The sequence below is a fragment of the Balaenoptera ricei genome, chromosome 19, assembly GCF_028023285.1.
Source record: "Balaenoptera ricei isolate mBalRic1 chromosome 19, mBalRic1.hap2, whole genome shotgun sequence".
NCBI lineage: Eukaryota > Metazoa > Chordata > Mammalia > Artiodactyla > Balaenopteridae > Balaenoptera > Balaenoptera ricei.
In genome coordinates, this window is record NC_082657.1 from 27,602,259 (window position 1) to 27,619,012 (window position 16,754).

A 16,754-nucleotide genomic window follows, 5' to 3' on the forward strand; every position below is an offset into this window, starting at 1 on the left:
AGAATCTAACAGCACATTAAAAGGATCATACACCATGATAAAGTGGGGTTTATCCCAGGAGCGCAGGGATTCTTCAATATGTGCAAGGCAATCAATGTGATAAACCATTAACAAATTGAAGGAGAAAAACCATATGATCATTTCAATAGATGCAGAAAAAGCTTTTGACAAAATTCAACACCCATTTATGATAAAAACCCTCCAGAAAGTAGGCATAGAGGGAAGTTACGTCAACATAATAAAGGCCATATATGACAAACCACAACCAACATCATTCTCAATGGTGAAAAACTGAAACCATTTCCACTAAGATCAGGAACAAGACAGGGTTGCCTACCCTCACTATTATTCAAAGATGGTTTTGGAAGTTTTAGCCACAGCAGTCAGAGAAGAAAAAGAAATAAAAGGAATCCAAATTGGAAAAGAAGAAGTAAAGCTGTCACTGTTTGCAGATGACATGATACTGTACATAGAGAATCCTAAAGATGCTACCAGAAAACTACTAGAGCTAATCAATTAATTTGGTAATGCAGCAGGATACAAAATTCATGCCCAGAAATCTCCTGCATTCCTATACCCTAATGATAAAAAATCTGAAAGAGAAATTAAGTAAACACTCCCATTTACCACTGCAAATAAAAGAATAAAATACCTAGGAATAAACCTGCCTAAGGAGACAAAAGACCTGTATGCAGAAAACTATAAGACACTGATGAAAGAAATTAAAGATGATACAAACAGATGGAGAGATACACCATGTTCTTGGATTGGAAGAATCAACATTGTGAAAATGGCTCTACTACCCAAAGCAATCTACAGATTCAATGCAATCCCTATCAAACTACCAATGGCATATTTCACTGAACTAGAACAAAAAATTTCACAATTTGTATGGAAACACAAAAGACCCCGAATAGCCAAAGCAATTTTGAGAAAGAAAAACGGAGCTGGAGGAATCAGGCTCCCTGACTTCAGACTATACTAGAAAGCTACTGTAATCAAGATAGTATGGTACTGGCACAAAATCAGGAATATAGATCAGTGGAACAGGAAAGAAACCCCAGAGATAAACCCACGCACCTATGGTCACCTTATCTTTGATAAAGGAGGGAAGAATACACAATGGAGAAAAGACAGCCTCTTCAATAAGTCGTGTTGGGAAAACTGGACAGCTACGTGTAAAAGAATGAAATTAGAACACTCCCTAACACCACACACAAAAATAAACTCAAAATGGATTGAACACCTAAATGTAAGGCCAGACACTATAATACTCTTAGAGGAAAACATAGGCAGAACACTCTATGAGATAAATCACAGCAAGATCCTTTTTGACCCACCTCCTTGAGAAATGGAAATAAAACCAAAAATAAACAAATGGGACCTAATGAAACTTAAAAGCTTTTGCACAGCAAAGGAAATCATAAACAAGACAAAAAGCCAACCCGCAGAATGGGAGAAAATATTTGCAAACGAAGCAACTGACAAAGGATTAAGCTCCAAATATACAAGCAGCTCATGCTGCTCAATATCAAAAACAGAAACAACCCAATCCAAATATGGGCAGAAGACCTAAATAGACATTTCTCCAAGGAAGATATACAGATTGCCAACAAACACATGAAAGGATGCTCAACATCACTAATCATTAGAGAAATGGAAATCAAAACTACAATGAGGTATCACCTCACGCCGGTCAGAATGGCCATCATCAAAAAATCTACACACAATAAATGCTGGAGAGGGTGTGGAGAAAAGGGGACCCTCTTGCACTGTTGGTGGGAATGTAAATTGATACAGCCACTACGGAGAACAGTATGGAGGTTCCTTAAAAAACTCAAAATAGGACTACCATACCACCCAGCAATCCTGCTACTGGGCATATACCCTGAGAAAAACATAATTCAAAAAGAGACAGGTACCACAATGTTCACTGCTGCACTATTTACAATAATCAGGACATGGAAGCAACCTAAGTGTCCTTTGACAGATGAATGGATAAAGAAGATGTGGCACATATATACAATAGAATTTTACTCAGCCATAAAAAGAAACGAAATTCAGTTATTTATAGTGAGGTGGATGCACCTAGAATCTGTCATATAGAGTGAAGTAAGTCAGAAAGAGACAAACAAATACCGTACGCTAACACGTATATATGGAATCTAAAAAAAAGGTTCTGAAGTACCTAGGGGCAGGACAGTAATAAAGACGGAGACGTAGAGAATGCACTTGAGTACAAGGTGAGGGGGAAGGGTAAGCTGGGATGAAGTCAGAAAGTGGCATGGACATATATACACTACCAAATGTAAAAGAGATAGCTAGTGGGAAGCAGCCGCACAGCACAGGGAGATCAGCTCGTTGCTTTGTGTCCACCTTCAGGGGTGGAATAGGGAGGGTGGGAGGAGACGCAAGAGAGAGGAGATATGGGAGGAGATATGGGGATATATGTATATGTATAGCTGATACACTTTGTTATACAGCAGAAATTAATACACCATTGTAAAGCAAGTATACTCCAATAAAGATTTTTAAAAAAGAAAATATGGCAGAGTTAAGCTACACTTAAGAGTAGACAGGAAACAATTTAAGCCAAACTAGATGGTTTGAATAGTGTTCTGCTTGTATACATTTAGTACTGAAAGAATGCCTATTATAGTATGCCAATTCTATAAATATATGTATTAGAATGTAGGTTAACTTGTGTTTTAATATGTTCATTATAACATGGGTATGGCAACCTATGCTTCTTAATGACAGATTTGATTCTGCTCCTAAGGGTCTTAAGTTTGCTTTGTCTCCCCACAGAGATTGCATGTTTTTTGGGGATGTTTGACAGTTGGCCATAATTAGACTTGGAGGTTGTTAATGACATTAAGGTTAAATCTGAATAATCATGCTTCAGAAATAATTACTCATTTTGGTTATAAAGTTGTATTGAAGACGTGTTAGCATCACTCCTATGTAGTTCAGGGTCATATTTTAGTTGAGCTTTTCTCCCTCTTCCACCCTAAGTAATGCTCGTTTATCTGGCATGTTTAGAGAAAGTGGTAATCTTGGTTTCCTGTGGCTTCTGCACATAGACACTAAACTATGTATACCAACCCAAGGGTAGTTTAATATCACATTTACAGCTCAAATTCCATTCAGTTATCTTTTTGCTGTTTCTTAATTACTGATTTTTAAAATTACAGATTTAAAATCACTATGTGGGGCTTATCCATCCTTGCATTGTTCAGGAGGATTCTGATTAACAATTAATCAAAATTCCTTGATTTCTAATTTTGTGACCAGTCCTAGGCTAAGTGCAAGAGGAGATTCAAAAATTTAAGGGTGGAGAAGGGAAGGCAATCAGTAGTTAATATACAGTGTGCCAGTGCTATACTTAAAATATTTCTTTTAAGTCTCACTACAATCCTGTGAGGTTAAATTTTCCCCAACTTTACAGATTAGAAGTCCTAGCTCAGAGAGAGCCCAAATCCACAATGTTGTGAAGGACATAGCTGTGATTGCAGCCAAGGTCTATCTGTTTTCACAGCCCATGTTCTTTCCACAACCTCCTAGGTATTATGACAGTGTCTACCCAGGAGCTTCCTTACACTCTGGGGGATGAGGAGGAAGGGCGATGGAGAGCAGGGAGACCTCTTTTTTTTACTTGATTGAACCTTGGGATTAACCTTATTCACTAGAGTAAAAGATGGCTTCTAAAAAATGTGATTGGATTCCATACAAGAAAGTTTTGTAAGTTATGATTTTATTGTATGTAGGTCTTCACAGAAGGCAGTTTACTGACACAGACTCTCAGGACAGCTTTGGAGCAAATCGCCAAAGTCTGATGGTATAGTATAGAAAATGACAAAAACATCTCTGCCCTGTTTTACTTAGCCAGTGATGTAAACTTCAGTGCATTTGATGAGAAGAAAATTAGCTAGCATTCATTGTCTACAAACTCTATACTGTCAGAAGTACTTCTACTTTTTTTCTGGTTGAGAATATTTTTATTCTTAGTGTTAGCTTACTTTGCTAATTCATAGTTTATTGTGATTTTTTTCGATTAACATTCAAGACTTTCTCTGTTCAAGCTTACCCTATAAAGTGTTATCAGGGCAATTTATAATTAGTAGTGTTAACATTCATATTAAATGCATTACTGAACTCTGCCAAGACAAGAAATACAGACCAGGATTTATCAAAGTGCAAATGATAAAGGAAAATTGTTCGTTTCCATCTTTCTAAATGCTGAATAGCTTGAAAGTATTATTTCTGTAGGACTTGTGTTGAATAACATATGACACAGCAAAATGCCTAATGTCACATGCCTTTAATCACTGTAATAACAAGACATAATAAAATTAAATATTTCTTGTAAAGATTGGGAATGGTGTATAGTGAAGTTCTTTTTCCCCTCCATGTAATTCAATTAATATTTAACTAAGATGCTATCATTTAAGTCTTAGAAGTTTGGAATTGAAAATTTTTACTTGTAATATAAATATGAAATAATGACTCTGGGTTTCTCTTCAGAAATCTTATATGTTCAGATTAGTATTATCCTTTATAAAGTAAGTCACTTGTAAGCTATATACATTTATTCTAGTGATCAAATCATTTTAAAATCATATCCTTTCATGATTTCATTCAGATCCTCCTTTATGAGCAATAGAAGAAGAGAACAGAACAGATTAAAATAGAAGAATAGAACAAGTTGAATTACTACATGATCACAGCTTAGGGTATTGATCAGTGAGTCTTACCTAACTTCATCTGCTCTGATGAATCACCTTATTCATTGCAGCTGATTCTGAGTAATTGTAGGTAAATTTTAGATATCAGAGGATATTAATTCCATTTGCTGAATAAATATTTATTGAGTGCTCACTGTTTTCCAGGCACTATTGGCACTGAGATTATAACAGAATGAAACAACTACTGTTGAGAAATTTAAATAACTGTGTCATTTCTGAATGCATTTTTTTTCATCAAAGGAGTTCCAGAAACTTTTTAGAAACACTAGAATTGTTAGAATACAGCTCTGACCTCACAGAAATCATATACATTCATGGTATATTATGGCAAGGGACTCTACTAGACTATAAATAAGAAAGGAAAATGAAATAGCTAATTGAGTGATTGGTATTTATAAGATCAACTCATGAAACATCAACCAGATTTAATATCCTTCAATAGATTTTATAGGCTGTGCTCCTTCCTTAAAGGTCACTGGAAGAACTTAATACCTTTTTATTAAAAATAAAATGGGAACAGTTGAATGGCCTTTTCACATCTTATCTGGATTAGTTGAAGAGGCAAATTTTACTTCTATTTTAAGAAGTTGTGCTATTTTATATTTGCCACTTCATATTTTACATTTAAAATCTGTTTCTTACCCAACTTGCCATGGAGAAACATAGACTTAAGAAGTTGAGGGTTCAGATGAACTGTGATAATAAATTGGAGTTAAGTAGGGAAAAGTATACATATATGTATATATACATGTACATATAATTTTGGAGCAGTCTGTTGTTTAGAGCAGAAAATGAAAACAGGGATTAAGGGCTCTTAACTCTTCTTAGCCAAGCATTTTTATGAGGTTTCATGGTATAGGACAAAGAACACACATATAGTTTGTCTTTAGAGAACCCCGTGTTCAAATTTAGACTGCCATTTAATAACTTCTTTGTGCTTCAATTTAATGCCAACCTCCTTCCTTTGTCAGGAAGATGAAATGGGACAATGTATGTAAAGTATCTGGTACAATGCAAAGTAGTATGCATGCAAAATTTCCCTTTCTCATTTTAAGAAATTATACAGTAAAGAAAATCATGGTTTAAGTTTTGTTTTTTTGTTTTGGAAGGAGATGTTGGTGATCTTGAAGATGCTCAAAGTGCTGAGTCATGTATAGTGTATTCGAACCTTTTAAGTATAAAAGTTAACGGGTATCCATTCTAAAGTTAGTAAAGTAAGTTTTTCAACTTGTCTAATCATGAAAGTCTGAAGAAGTGGGCCTAGATGATTAAATCAAGTTGGACGGGAGCAGCAGGAGATAACATAGCCTGTGAGAATATTGTAAACTGGTCATCAGAAGTCTCCTGAAAATAAACTTTTCAGGAAAACTATTTTTGTCAGCTTCTCTCCATGTTTTCCTTCTTCTTACCAAACTTTCACTGCCATTTACTATGTACTAGATATGGTCCCTGTTGTAGATTGGCTTCCAGTGTAGTATAGCACATTAATCAACTGGTGAAAATAAAATGTATTGTCATAAGCAAGAACTGTACTTAAGGTATTTACAGAGTGCTGTAAGAATGCAGAATATGGAACAATTAACTCTGCCTGTGGAATTGAAGAAGGCCTCCCCCTAATCATGTGGGTCACGCAGTTCAATTCAATAAACATTTGGATTGTGAACCTCCTAGTACAAGCATTAGGGATACAAAGGTGAGAATGTATTAGAATAATTTGTCCCTTCTATAGTAGTATCCTTCTAGTTTTTATCAGTGGAGGAGTAAAAGGGAATTTTAAGATGAAGAACTTATCATCCCAAGTTAATGATTTAATTTAAATTTCAAAGTTGCTTGAAAATGCGTTGTATCATATATAGATGATAAACATATAATTATTATACTCTGGGAAGCCTTGATATCTTAACAACTCAGAAATTAATGTTTTAATAATTAACTGATAAACCACAGATGTGGTTTGCATATATTTTGTATGTTCATATACAAGGCTATCTCTTTGCTTTTCCATGCCTTCCTGGTCTGTACCCTTCCTGCTCTCCTCACCTTCTCTATATGCATGTAAGTATAAGGACTATCCAAACCTCATGAAACTGTGGGGCTTTTTGACCCTCTACAAGGGTCAAAATCTGAAGGGCTTCAGATTCTTCTTAGTTCCTGATTATTTTGTTGGAGAATATGTTAGCTCAGGGATTTTGATTATTCAACTGCTTCTTTGTACATACTTTCTTATTAGTTTATTAGCCTGTGCACTTCACAGTTTTCAAAAACTTAGGCTTAAGAGACTAAGGCTTTCAGAGACTTTCCTGACTGAAAAATCACAGTTCTTAATGTCCTATGTCTATAAAATTAGCTGTTTACCATTAGCTCAGGCAGAGATTCTAAAGCTGCAGTCTTTAGAACTGGTGAATCTCACCCTGCTCCATTCCCAAAGTTAGAGAATCATTAATAAAACACAGACAGAAGATACTGATTGATTCTTTCCTTGGGCTAAGATTCTACTTTCACATTTTTTGTGTATTTCTCTGCTAGAACCCAAGACCTATAGAAAAATGAAAGGGTGCAGCATACTTTATGTTTTAACTTTGTATCAATATGCCTCATTGAGTGCTACTACAGTACTTAAAAAAATCAATATGTGTTGCTCCAAGCAATTGCGATTTTTAGGGACATTAATGTATCTGCACATGAAGCTGATTATTGTTTAAGCTGTTTGTAAATATCATATGTCCATGATGGGTTTGAAATCTTGCATATAAGTAGATCAAATGCTACATTATTAGATACTAGAGCTTTTATATAGCTTTTGAAAATTAAGTTGTATTATTTCAAGAGGAAATTGTCTATTTGAATCCCATAGTTTGAGATGGTCTCTTTATAATTTAGGACAAATGGATCTTTCTATTGAATATTTTGTAACCTAAAAAGAAAAAATTTTTACCAATTTGATCTTTTTAAAATGAATGGAATTTACTACTTACTTTAAAAGTGGTTTAGAAAACAAATTCCCAATGGATAAAATAGCTAAGTGGGAAAATTTATTTTTTTAACATTATAAAAAACTTAGAAGAAAATTGCAGTAACTATATGTATAACCTTGGGGTTATCAAAAACCTTTTTATTTATTTATTTATTGTTATTTTAAAATAAATTTATTTATTTATTTATTTATGGCTGCTTTGTGTCTTTTTTGCTGCACATGGACTTTCTCTAGTTGGGGTGAGCAGGGGCCACTCTTCATTGTGGTGCGTGGGCTTCTCATTGTGGTGGCCTCTTGTTGTGGAGCACGGGCTCTAGGCGCACGGGCTTCAGTAGTTGTGGCATGCGGGCCCTAGAGTGCAGGCTCCGTAGTTGTGGCACACGGGCTTAGTTGCTCCGTGGCATGTGGAATCTTTCCGGACCAAGTCTCTATCAAAAACCTTTTTAAACAGAAAGGAAGACTAGAACCAAATGAGAAAAGAGATAGATTGACTGTTACTTTTTTTTTTTTATAATTTTGACATTGGTATACTAATGAAAGCTCAGGGGAAAGTATTTGAAATGAAAATGTTAAATAGCACACAAAACATACAAAGAGCTCTTAGAAATTGATGACAAAAACACTGATAAAGCAGTAGCAAATTGCAATAGGATGTAGGCAGTTCACAGAAGAGCAAATCCAAATGGCCAGTTTGTAAAGATTCTCAAACTCACTAATAGTCTGGGAAATGAAAATTAAGTAAAAGAGGGCTACTGCTTTACTCCCATCAGATTGGAAAAGCTTTTAAAAGAATGGAGCCCTTATATTACTGATAGAAATGTGAATTATTTTAGCCTTTTTAAAAAATGTAATTTGCCATTTGTTGTAAAAAGTGCATTTATCATTTAATTCAATACTACTTCTTTACGTGACATTACTGAATGCAGAGTTAAATTTATAATAAAATTATCCTGTGAAAGGGCATACTTGGGTCAGTGTGTCAATAAAATTTACCCTTTAGTGATATAATTTCTTCACCTAAACCTTCATGTGTATCACTTCAAAAAAATTCTTAGTATATAGTATCTTGTTTCATGAGACATGTGTATAAGTTTTAGAACTGTATTAGGAACTTCCCTGATGACGCAGTGGTTAAGAATCTGCCTGCCAATGCACGGGACACGGGTTTGAGCTCTGGTCTGGGAAGGTCCCAGATGCCGCAGAACAACGAAGCCCCTGCGCCACAACTACTGAGCCTGCGCTCTATAGAGCACGCGAGCCACAACTACTGAGCCCGTTTGCCACAACTACTGAAGCCCACGTGCCTAGAGCCTGTGCTTTGCAACAAAAGAATCCACCGCAATGAGAAGTGCGTGCTGCAACAAAGAGTAGTCCCTGCTCGCCACAACTAGAGAAAGCACGCGTGCATCAACAAAGACCAAATGCAGCCAAAAATAAAATAAATAAAAAATAAATTTAAAAAAAGAACTATACTAAGTATGTGTGCATATATGTGTATATATTTATGACTCAACATCTTCCTGGAGTTCAGTTGTTACCTTCATATTTAGATGGCAATTCATTATTTGAAATTGCTGGTAAGTTTAGAGATTGCAATGCAGGAGTTCCCTGTTCTCTGAGCCCCACAGGGGGATTAAATTTTCCTGTCCTTTGTCTTTTAAGGAACTCACCACTCTACCTTGATATATATATATATATATATATATGTATGCAATATAATATAGTCTTATTCATAACTTTACCTTTCTTCCTAATCTGTAGGCCTTGGTAGCCTGCTAGATGTATGGTCCAGAGTCTTATGCATTCACTGTATATATTAACTGAATGAATAAATAATGATATTTATCTTACTCCACCACCATGCATGGAAAAATGATAAAGCTACTTTAGGGATCATCAAAGTCTTGATTAATAATATTTTTGTATGTATTAAAGAGCTTTGAATCATATAAAGTAAAATGCCCAAATAATACACTTCTGATGTTGTTTTGGTTTGCTGATCAGTTTTCCGCCTTGAATTTCCTCTTGGGTCATCTATTTCATGCTTTTAACAGTTGCTATTTAACTATCAGTGCTGTTTTGTGATTTCTTAAGAGCCTCTCCATAACACACAGAAACCTTCTGGGTTTATAGTGCAAAATTCAGAAAGCTTATACCTTTGTTAAGTTTATCTCTTTCTATAATACTGTTTATGTCTCACAGAGCAGCTCATTCTTTAGTCTCTTTGTTAGTAAATAGCCCTTTCTTCCTTCATGCTAAAGCTGTAATACTTCTCTTCAAGTAACAACTTCTGCTTCATCTTCTTTGTCACTGTTATCTGTTTGATGGAATGTGTTCTGAAATGAAGATGTAGACTGTATTTTTCTAATACAAAGTGAATTGTCTGGTAAAAAATCAGGTTGACATGTTTAAACTCATTTTACAAACTTGATAACTGATAAGTTTCATTTTACTTTGTGGTATTTAGATATAGGCAAAATTCAAATGAGAAAAACATGGAAAGGAGAAATTTATATTTTAAAAATTCATTTCATTTTGAACTCTAAACATTATTAGAGTTTTCTGTTATTTCTTTTTTTCTTTTTCAGAGTCTGAGTTTTATTTATTTTTCTAATTCCACATGTAAGGGAGATCATACAGTATTTGTCTTTGTCTGACTTATTTCACTTAGCATAATACCTTCAAGGTCCATCTATGTTGTCACAAGTGGGAGGATTTCCTAGTTTTTATGGCTAAATAATATTTCAGTGTGTGTGTGTATGTGTATCACAACTTCTTTATCCATTCATGCATCAGAGAACACTTAGGTTGTTTCCATGACTTGGCTATTGTAAATAATGCTGCTGTGAATATGCAGGTGCAGATATCTTTTGTTTGTTTGTTTGTTTGTTTATACTGCAGGTTCTTATTAGTCATCAATTTTATACACATCAGTGTCTACACGTCAATCCCAATCGCCCAATTCAGCACACCACCATCCCCACCCCACCGCAGTTTTCCCCCCTTGGTGTCCACATGTCTGTTCTCTACATCTGTGTCTCAACTTCTACCCTGCAAACCGGCTCATCTGTACCATTTTTCTAGTTTCCACATACATGCGTTAATATACCAAATTTGTTTTTCTCTTTCTGACTTACTTCACTCTGTATGACAGTCTCTAGATCCATTCACGTCTCAGCAAATGACTCAATTTCGTTCCTTTTTATGGCTGAGTAACATTCCATTGTATATATGTACCACAACTTCTTTATCCATTCGTCTGTCGATGGGCATTTAGGTTGCTTCCATGACCTGGCTATTGTAAATAGTGCTGCAATGAACATTGGGGTGCATGTGTCTTTCTGAATTATGGTTTTCTGTGGGTATACGCCCAGTAGTGGGATTGCTGGATCATATGGTAAATCTATTTTTAGTTTTTTAAGGAACCTCCATACTGTTCTCCATAGTGGCTGTATCAATTTACATTCCCACCAACAGTGCAAGAGGGTTCCCTTTTCTCCACACCCTCTCCAGCATTTGTTGTTTGTAGATTTTCTGATAATGCCCATTCTAACTGGTGTGAGGTGATACCTCATTGTAGTTTTGATTTGCATTTCTCTAATAATTAGTGATGTTGAGCATCTTTTCATGTGCTTCTTGGCCATCTGTATGTCTTCTTTGGAGAAATGTCTATTTAGGTCTACTGCCCATTTTTGGATTGGGTTGTTTGTTTCTTTAATATTGAGCTGAATGAGCTGTTTATATATTTTGGATATTAATCCTTTGTCCGTTGATTCGTTTGCAAATATTTTCTCCCATTTTGAGGGTTGTCTTCTCGTCTTGTTTATGGTTTCCTTTGCTGTGCAAAAGCTTTTAAGTTTCATTAGGTCCCATTTGTTTATTTTTGTTTTTATTTCTGTTACTCTAGGAGGTGGATCAAAAAAGATCTTGCTGTGATTTATGTCATAGAGTGTTCTTCCTATGTTTTCCTCTAAGAGTTTTATACTGTCCGGTCTTACATTTAGGTCTCGAATCCATTTTGAGTTTATTTTTGTGTATGGTGTTAGGAAGTGTTCTAATTTCATTCTTTTACATGTAGCTGTCCAGTTTTCCCAGCACCACTTATTGAAGAGACTGTCTTTTCGCCATTGTGTATCTTTGCCTCCTTTGTCATAGATTAGTTGACCATGGGTGCGTGGGTTTATCTCTGGGCTTTCTATCTTGTTCCATTGATCTATATTTCTGTTTTTGTGCCAGTACCATATTGTCTTGATTACTGTAGCTTTGTAGTATAGTCTGAAGTCAGGGAGTCTGATTCCTCCAGCTCCATTTTTTTGCCTCAAGACTGCTTTGGCTATTCGGGGTCTTTTGTGTCTCCATACAAATTTTAAGATGATTTGTTCTAGCTCCGTAAAAAATGCCATTGGTAATTTGATGGGGATTGCATTGAATCTGTAGATTGCTTTGGGTAGTATACTCATTTTCACAATGTTGATTCTTCCAATCCAAGAACATGGTATATCTCTCCATCTGTTGGTATCATCTTTAATTTCTTTCATCAGTGTCTTATAGTTTTCTGCATACAGGTCTTTTGTCTCCCTAGGTAGATTTATTCCTAGGTATTTTATTCTTTTTGTCGCAGTGGTAAATGGGAGTGTTTACTTAATTTCTCTTTCAGATTTTTCATCATTAGTGTATAGGAATGCAAGAGATTTCTGTGCATTAATTTTGTATCCTGCAACTTTACCAAATTCATTGATTAGCTCTAGTAGTTTTCTGGTGGCATCTTTAGGATTCGCTATGTATAATATCATGTCATCTGCAAACAGTTGACAGTTTTACTTCTTCTTTTCCAATTTGTATTCCTTTTATTTCTTTTTCTTCTCTGATTGCCGTGGCTAGGACTTTCAAAACTATGTTGAATAATAGTGGTGAGAGTGGACATCCTTGTCTCGTTCCTGATCTTAGAGGAAATGCTTTCAGTTTTTCACCGTTGAGAATGATGTTTGCTGTGGGTTTGTCATATATGGCCTTTATTATGTTGAGGTAGGTTCCCTCTATGCCCACTTTCTGGAGAGTTTTTATCATAAATGGGTGTTGAATTTTGTCAAAAGCTTTTTCTGCATCTATTGAGATGATCATATGGTTTTTATTCTTCAATTTGTTAATATGGTGTATCACATTGATTGATTTGCATATATTGAAGAATCCTTGCATCCCTGGGATAAATCCCACTTGATCGTGGTGTATGATACTTTTAATGTGTTGTTGGATTCTGTTTGCTAGTATTTTGTTGAGGATTTTTGCATCTATATTCATCAGTGATATTGGTCTGTAATTTTCTTTTTTTGTAGCATCTTTGTCTGGTTTTGGTATCAGGGTGATGGTGGCCTCATAGAATGAGTTTGGGAGTGTTCCTTCCTCTGAAATTTTTTGGAAGAGTTTGAGAAGGATGGGTGTTAGCTCTTCTCTAAATGTTTGATAGAATTCACCTATGAAGCCATCTGATCCTGGACTTCTGTTTGTTGGAAGATTTTTAATCACAGTTTCAATTTCATTACTTGTGATTGGTCTGTTCATATTTTCTATTTCTTCCTGGTTCAGTCTTGGAAGGTTATACCTTTCTAAGAATTTGTCCATTTCTTCCAGGTTGTCCATTTTATTAGCATAGAGTTGCTTGTAGTAGTCTCTTAGGATGCTTTGTATTTCTGCGGTGTCTAATTTTATTGATTTGAGTCCTCTCCCTCTTTTTCTTGATGAGTCTGGCTAATGGCTTATCAATTTTGTTTATCTTCTCAAAGAACCAGCTTTTAGTTTTATTGATCTTTGCTATTGTTTTCTTTGTTTCTATTTCATTTATTTCCACTCTGATCTTTATGATTTCTTTCCTTCTGCTAACTTTGGGTTTTGTTTGTTCTTCTTTCTCTAGTTCCTTTAGGTGTAAGGTTAGATTGTTTACTTGAGATTTTTCTTGTTTCTTGAGGTAGGCTTGTATAGCTATAAACTTCCCTCTTAGAACTGCTTTTTCTGCATCCCATAGGTTTTGGATTGTGGTGTTTTCATTGTCATTTGTCTCTAGGTATTTTTTGATTTCCTCTTTGATTTCTTCAGTGATCTCTTGGTTATTTAGTAACGTATTGTTCAGCCTCCATGTGTTTGTGTTTTTTATGTTTTTTCCCCTGTAATTCATTTCTAATCTCATAGCGTTGTGGTCAGAAAAGATGCTTGATATGATTTCAATTTTCTTAAATTTACTGAGGCTTGATTTGTAACCCAGTATGTGATCTATCCTGGAGAATATTCCGTGCGCACTTGAGAAGAAAGTGTAATCTGCTGTTTTTGGATGGAACGTTCTATAAATATCAATTAAATCTATCTGGTCTATTGTGTCATTTAAAGCTTCTGTTTCCTTATTTATTTTCATTTTGGATGATCTGTCCATTGGTGTAAGTGAGGTGTTAAAGTCCCCCACTTTTATTGTGTTACTGTCGATTCCTCTTTTATAGCTGTTAGCAGTTGCTTTATGTATTGAGGTGCTCCTATGTTGGGTGCATATATATTTATATTTGTTACATCTTCTTCTTGGATTGATCCCTTGATCATTATGTAGTGTCCTTCCTTGTCTCTTGCAACATTCTTTATTTTAAAGTCTGTTTTATCTGATATGAGTATAGCTACTCCAGGTTTCTTTTGATTTCCATTTGCATGGAATATCTTTTTCCATCCCCTCACTTTCAGTCTGTATGTGTCCCTAGGTCTGAAGTGGGTCTCTTGTAGACAGCATATATATGGGTCTTGTTTTTGTATCCATTCAGCAAGCCTGTGTCTTTTGGTTGGAGCACTTAATCCATTCATGTTTAAGGTAATTATCGATATGTATGTTCCTATGACCATTTTCTTAATTGTTTTGGGTATGTTTTTGTAGGTCCTTTTCTTCTCTTGTGTTTCCCACTTAGAGAAGTTCCTTTAGCATTTGTTGTAGAGCTGGTTTGGTGGTGCTGAAATCTCTTAGCTTTTGCTTGTCTGTAAAGCTTTTGATTTCTCCATCAAATCTGAATGAGATCCTTGCCAGGTAGAGTAATCTTGGTTGTAGGTTCTTCCCTTTCATCACTTTAAGTATATCATGCCACTCCCTTCTGGCTTGTAGAGTTTCTGCTGAGAAATCAGCTCTTAACCTTATGGGAGTTCCCTTGTATGTTATTTGTCGTTTTTCCCTTGCTGCTTTTAATAATTTTTCTTTGTCTTTAATTTTTGCCAATTTGATTACTATGTGTCTCGGCGTGTTTCTCCTTGGGTTTATCCTGTATGGGACTCGCTGCGCTTTCTGGACTTGGGTGGCTATTTCCTTTCCCATGTTAGGGAAGTTTTCAACTATAATCTCTTCAAATATTTTCTCTGGTCCTCTCTCTGTCTCTTCTCCCTCTGGGACCCCTATAATGCGAATGTTGTTGCGTTTAGTATTGTCCCAGAGGTCTCTTAGGCTGTCTTCATTTCTTTTCATTCTTTTTTTCTTTAGTCTGTTCCGCAGCAGTCTATTCCACCATTCTGTCTTCCAGGTCACTTATCCGTTCTTCTGCCTCAGTTATTCTGCTATTGATTCCTTCTAGTGTAGTTTTCATTTCAGTTATTGTATTGTTCATCTCTGTTCTTGAATTCTTTAATTCTTCTAGGTCTTTGTTAAACATTTCTTGCATCTTCTCGATCTTTGCCTCCATTCTTTTTCTGAGGTCCCGGATCATCTTCACTATCAGTATTCTGAATTCTTTTTCTGGAAGGTTGCCTATCTCCACTTAATTTAGTTGTTTTTCTGGGGTTTTATCTTGTTCCTTCATCTGGTACGTAGCCCTCTGCCTTTTCGTCTTGTCTATCTTTCTGTGAATGTGGTTTTTGTTCCACAGGCTGCAGGATTATAGTTTTTCTTGCTTCTCTTTCTGTTATTTTGCATCTTTTTCTTTGTCTTTGGGAACTTGTACTCCATTGTTGATTTCTTTCTCCTCCACATTTGTATTTGTATTGATGCTTTTCAGATGTTTAATTCTTGTTTAAAATGTTTCCATTATTGCTTTTCCTTTCGAAGTAATTTAATTTTATGCAGTTACTTCAGAAGCAATATAGTGGTTATCACTGAAGTGTTGACATTTATCTAGCCAAGCTGTTCTTAATTTACCATGGGCTTTCTCTGAAGATATAGGAAGTTATAAGAAAACATAGATTCTCAGTGAAATAGCTGATTTTACTTTTACACTTTTCTGCTTTGCTTTGAACATCTTCTCTTTTAGCTCCTACTGAATGGGTATTTATTTTCTTGAAAAGTCTGGTTTCCCGTTTGTTTATTTATTGTTGCTTCTAAGAAACTCCATGGGTGATTTTATTGAAAAACATTAGATGACAGAATCATTTTAGTCTCTTGGGGGAGGTAAGGGGCACCTTAAATGTAATAGTACTTTTAAAGGAAGTATTTTTTTCACTCTAAAACCCCTGATACAATGTCATTAAAATAATCTTTCAAAATAAATTCACCTACTATTATAATGCAAGTAGATTTCAGTTTTGCATATTCTATGTCAATCTTTATCCATATGCACATGTATTATTTATCTAATTGTAATGAAAATATATATGCAACATTTGGTGATTTTATTTTTCTTATATAATTCAAAATCTTAGCTCTATGAATAGTGCTCTAAATAAAAACAAATCATTTCACCACAAAATAAATAAAAACAAATCTAAATAAAATCTAAGTAAAAAAATCATTCCACAGTCATTCCACCCCAGCAAACATGTCCCCTTTAGTCTTTGTATATCCATATGCACAATTTAAAACATGATGATTTGTACCTGATTTTATTTTGTTAATTATGGCTGAATTTCACCAAGAGTGTGTAGACCCCCCAGAGCTTATCACCTAACATGCAAGCATTTCTTCCCAGCTGCCAGGCTGCCCATATACTGCCAATATATTTAAACCTACCCAGAGCTAACTGAATGCAGAGAGGCAGAGGGCATGTGTGGACCCTTGCCTCCTTTGCAGTCCTGATGCTTTCCTCTCTGTG

General features: G+C 35.3%; 1 protein-coding gene across 3 annotated transcripts in view; it reads left to right on the top strand.

Annotated features, from left to right (window-relative positions):
* PHKB (phosphorylase kinase regulatory subunit beta) overlaps positions 1 to 16,754 on the top strand; it is a 198,863-nt gene that overhangs the window by 21,765 nt on the left and 160,344 nt on the right. The window lies entirely within an intron of this gene.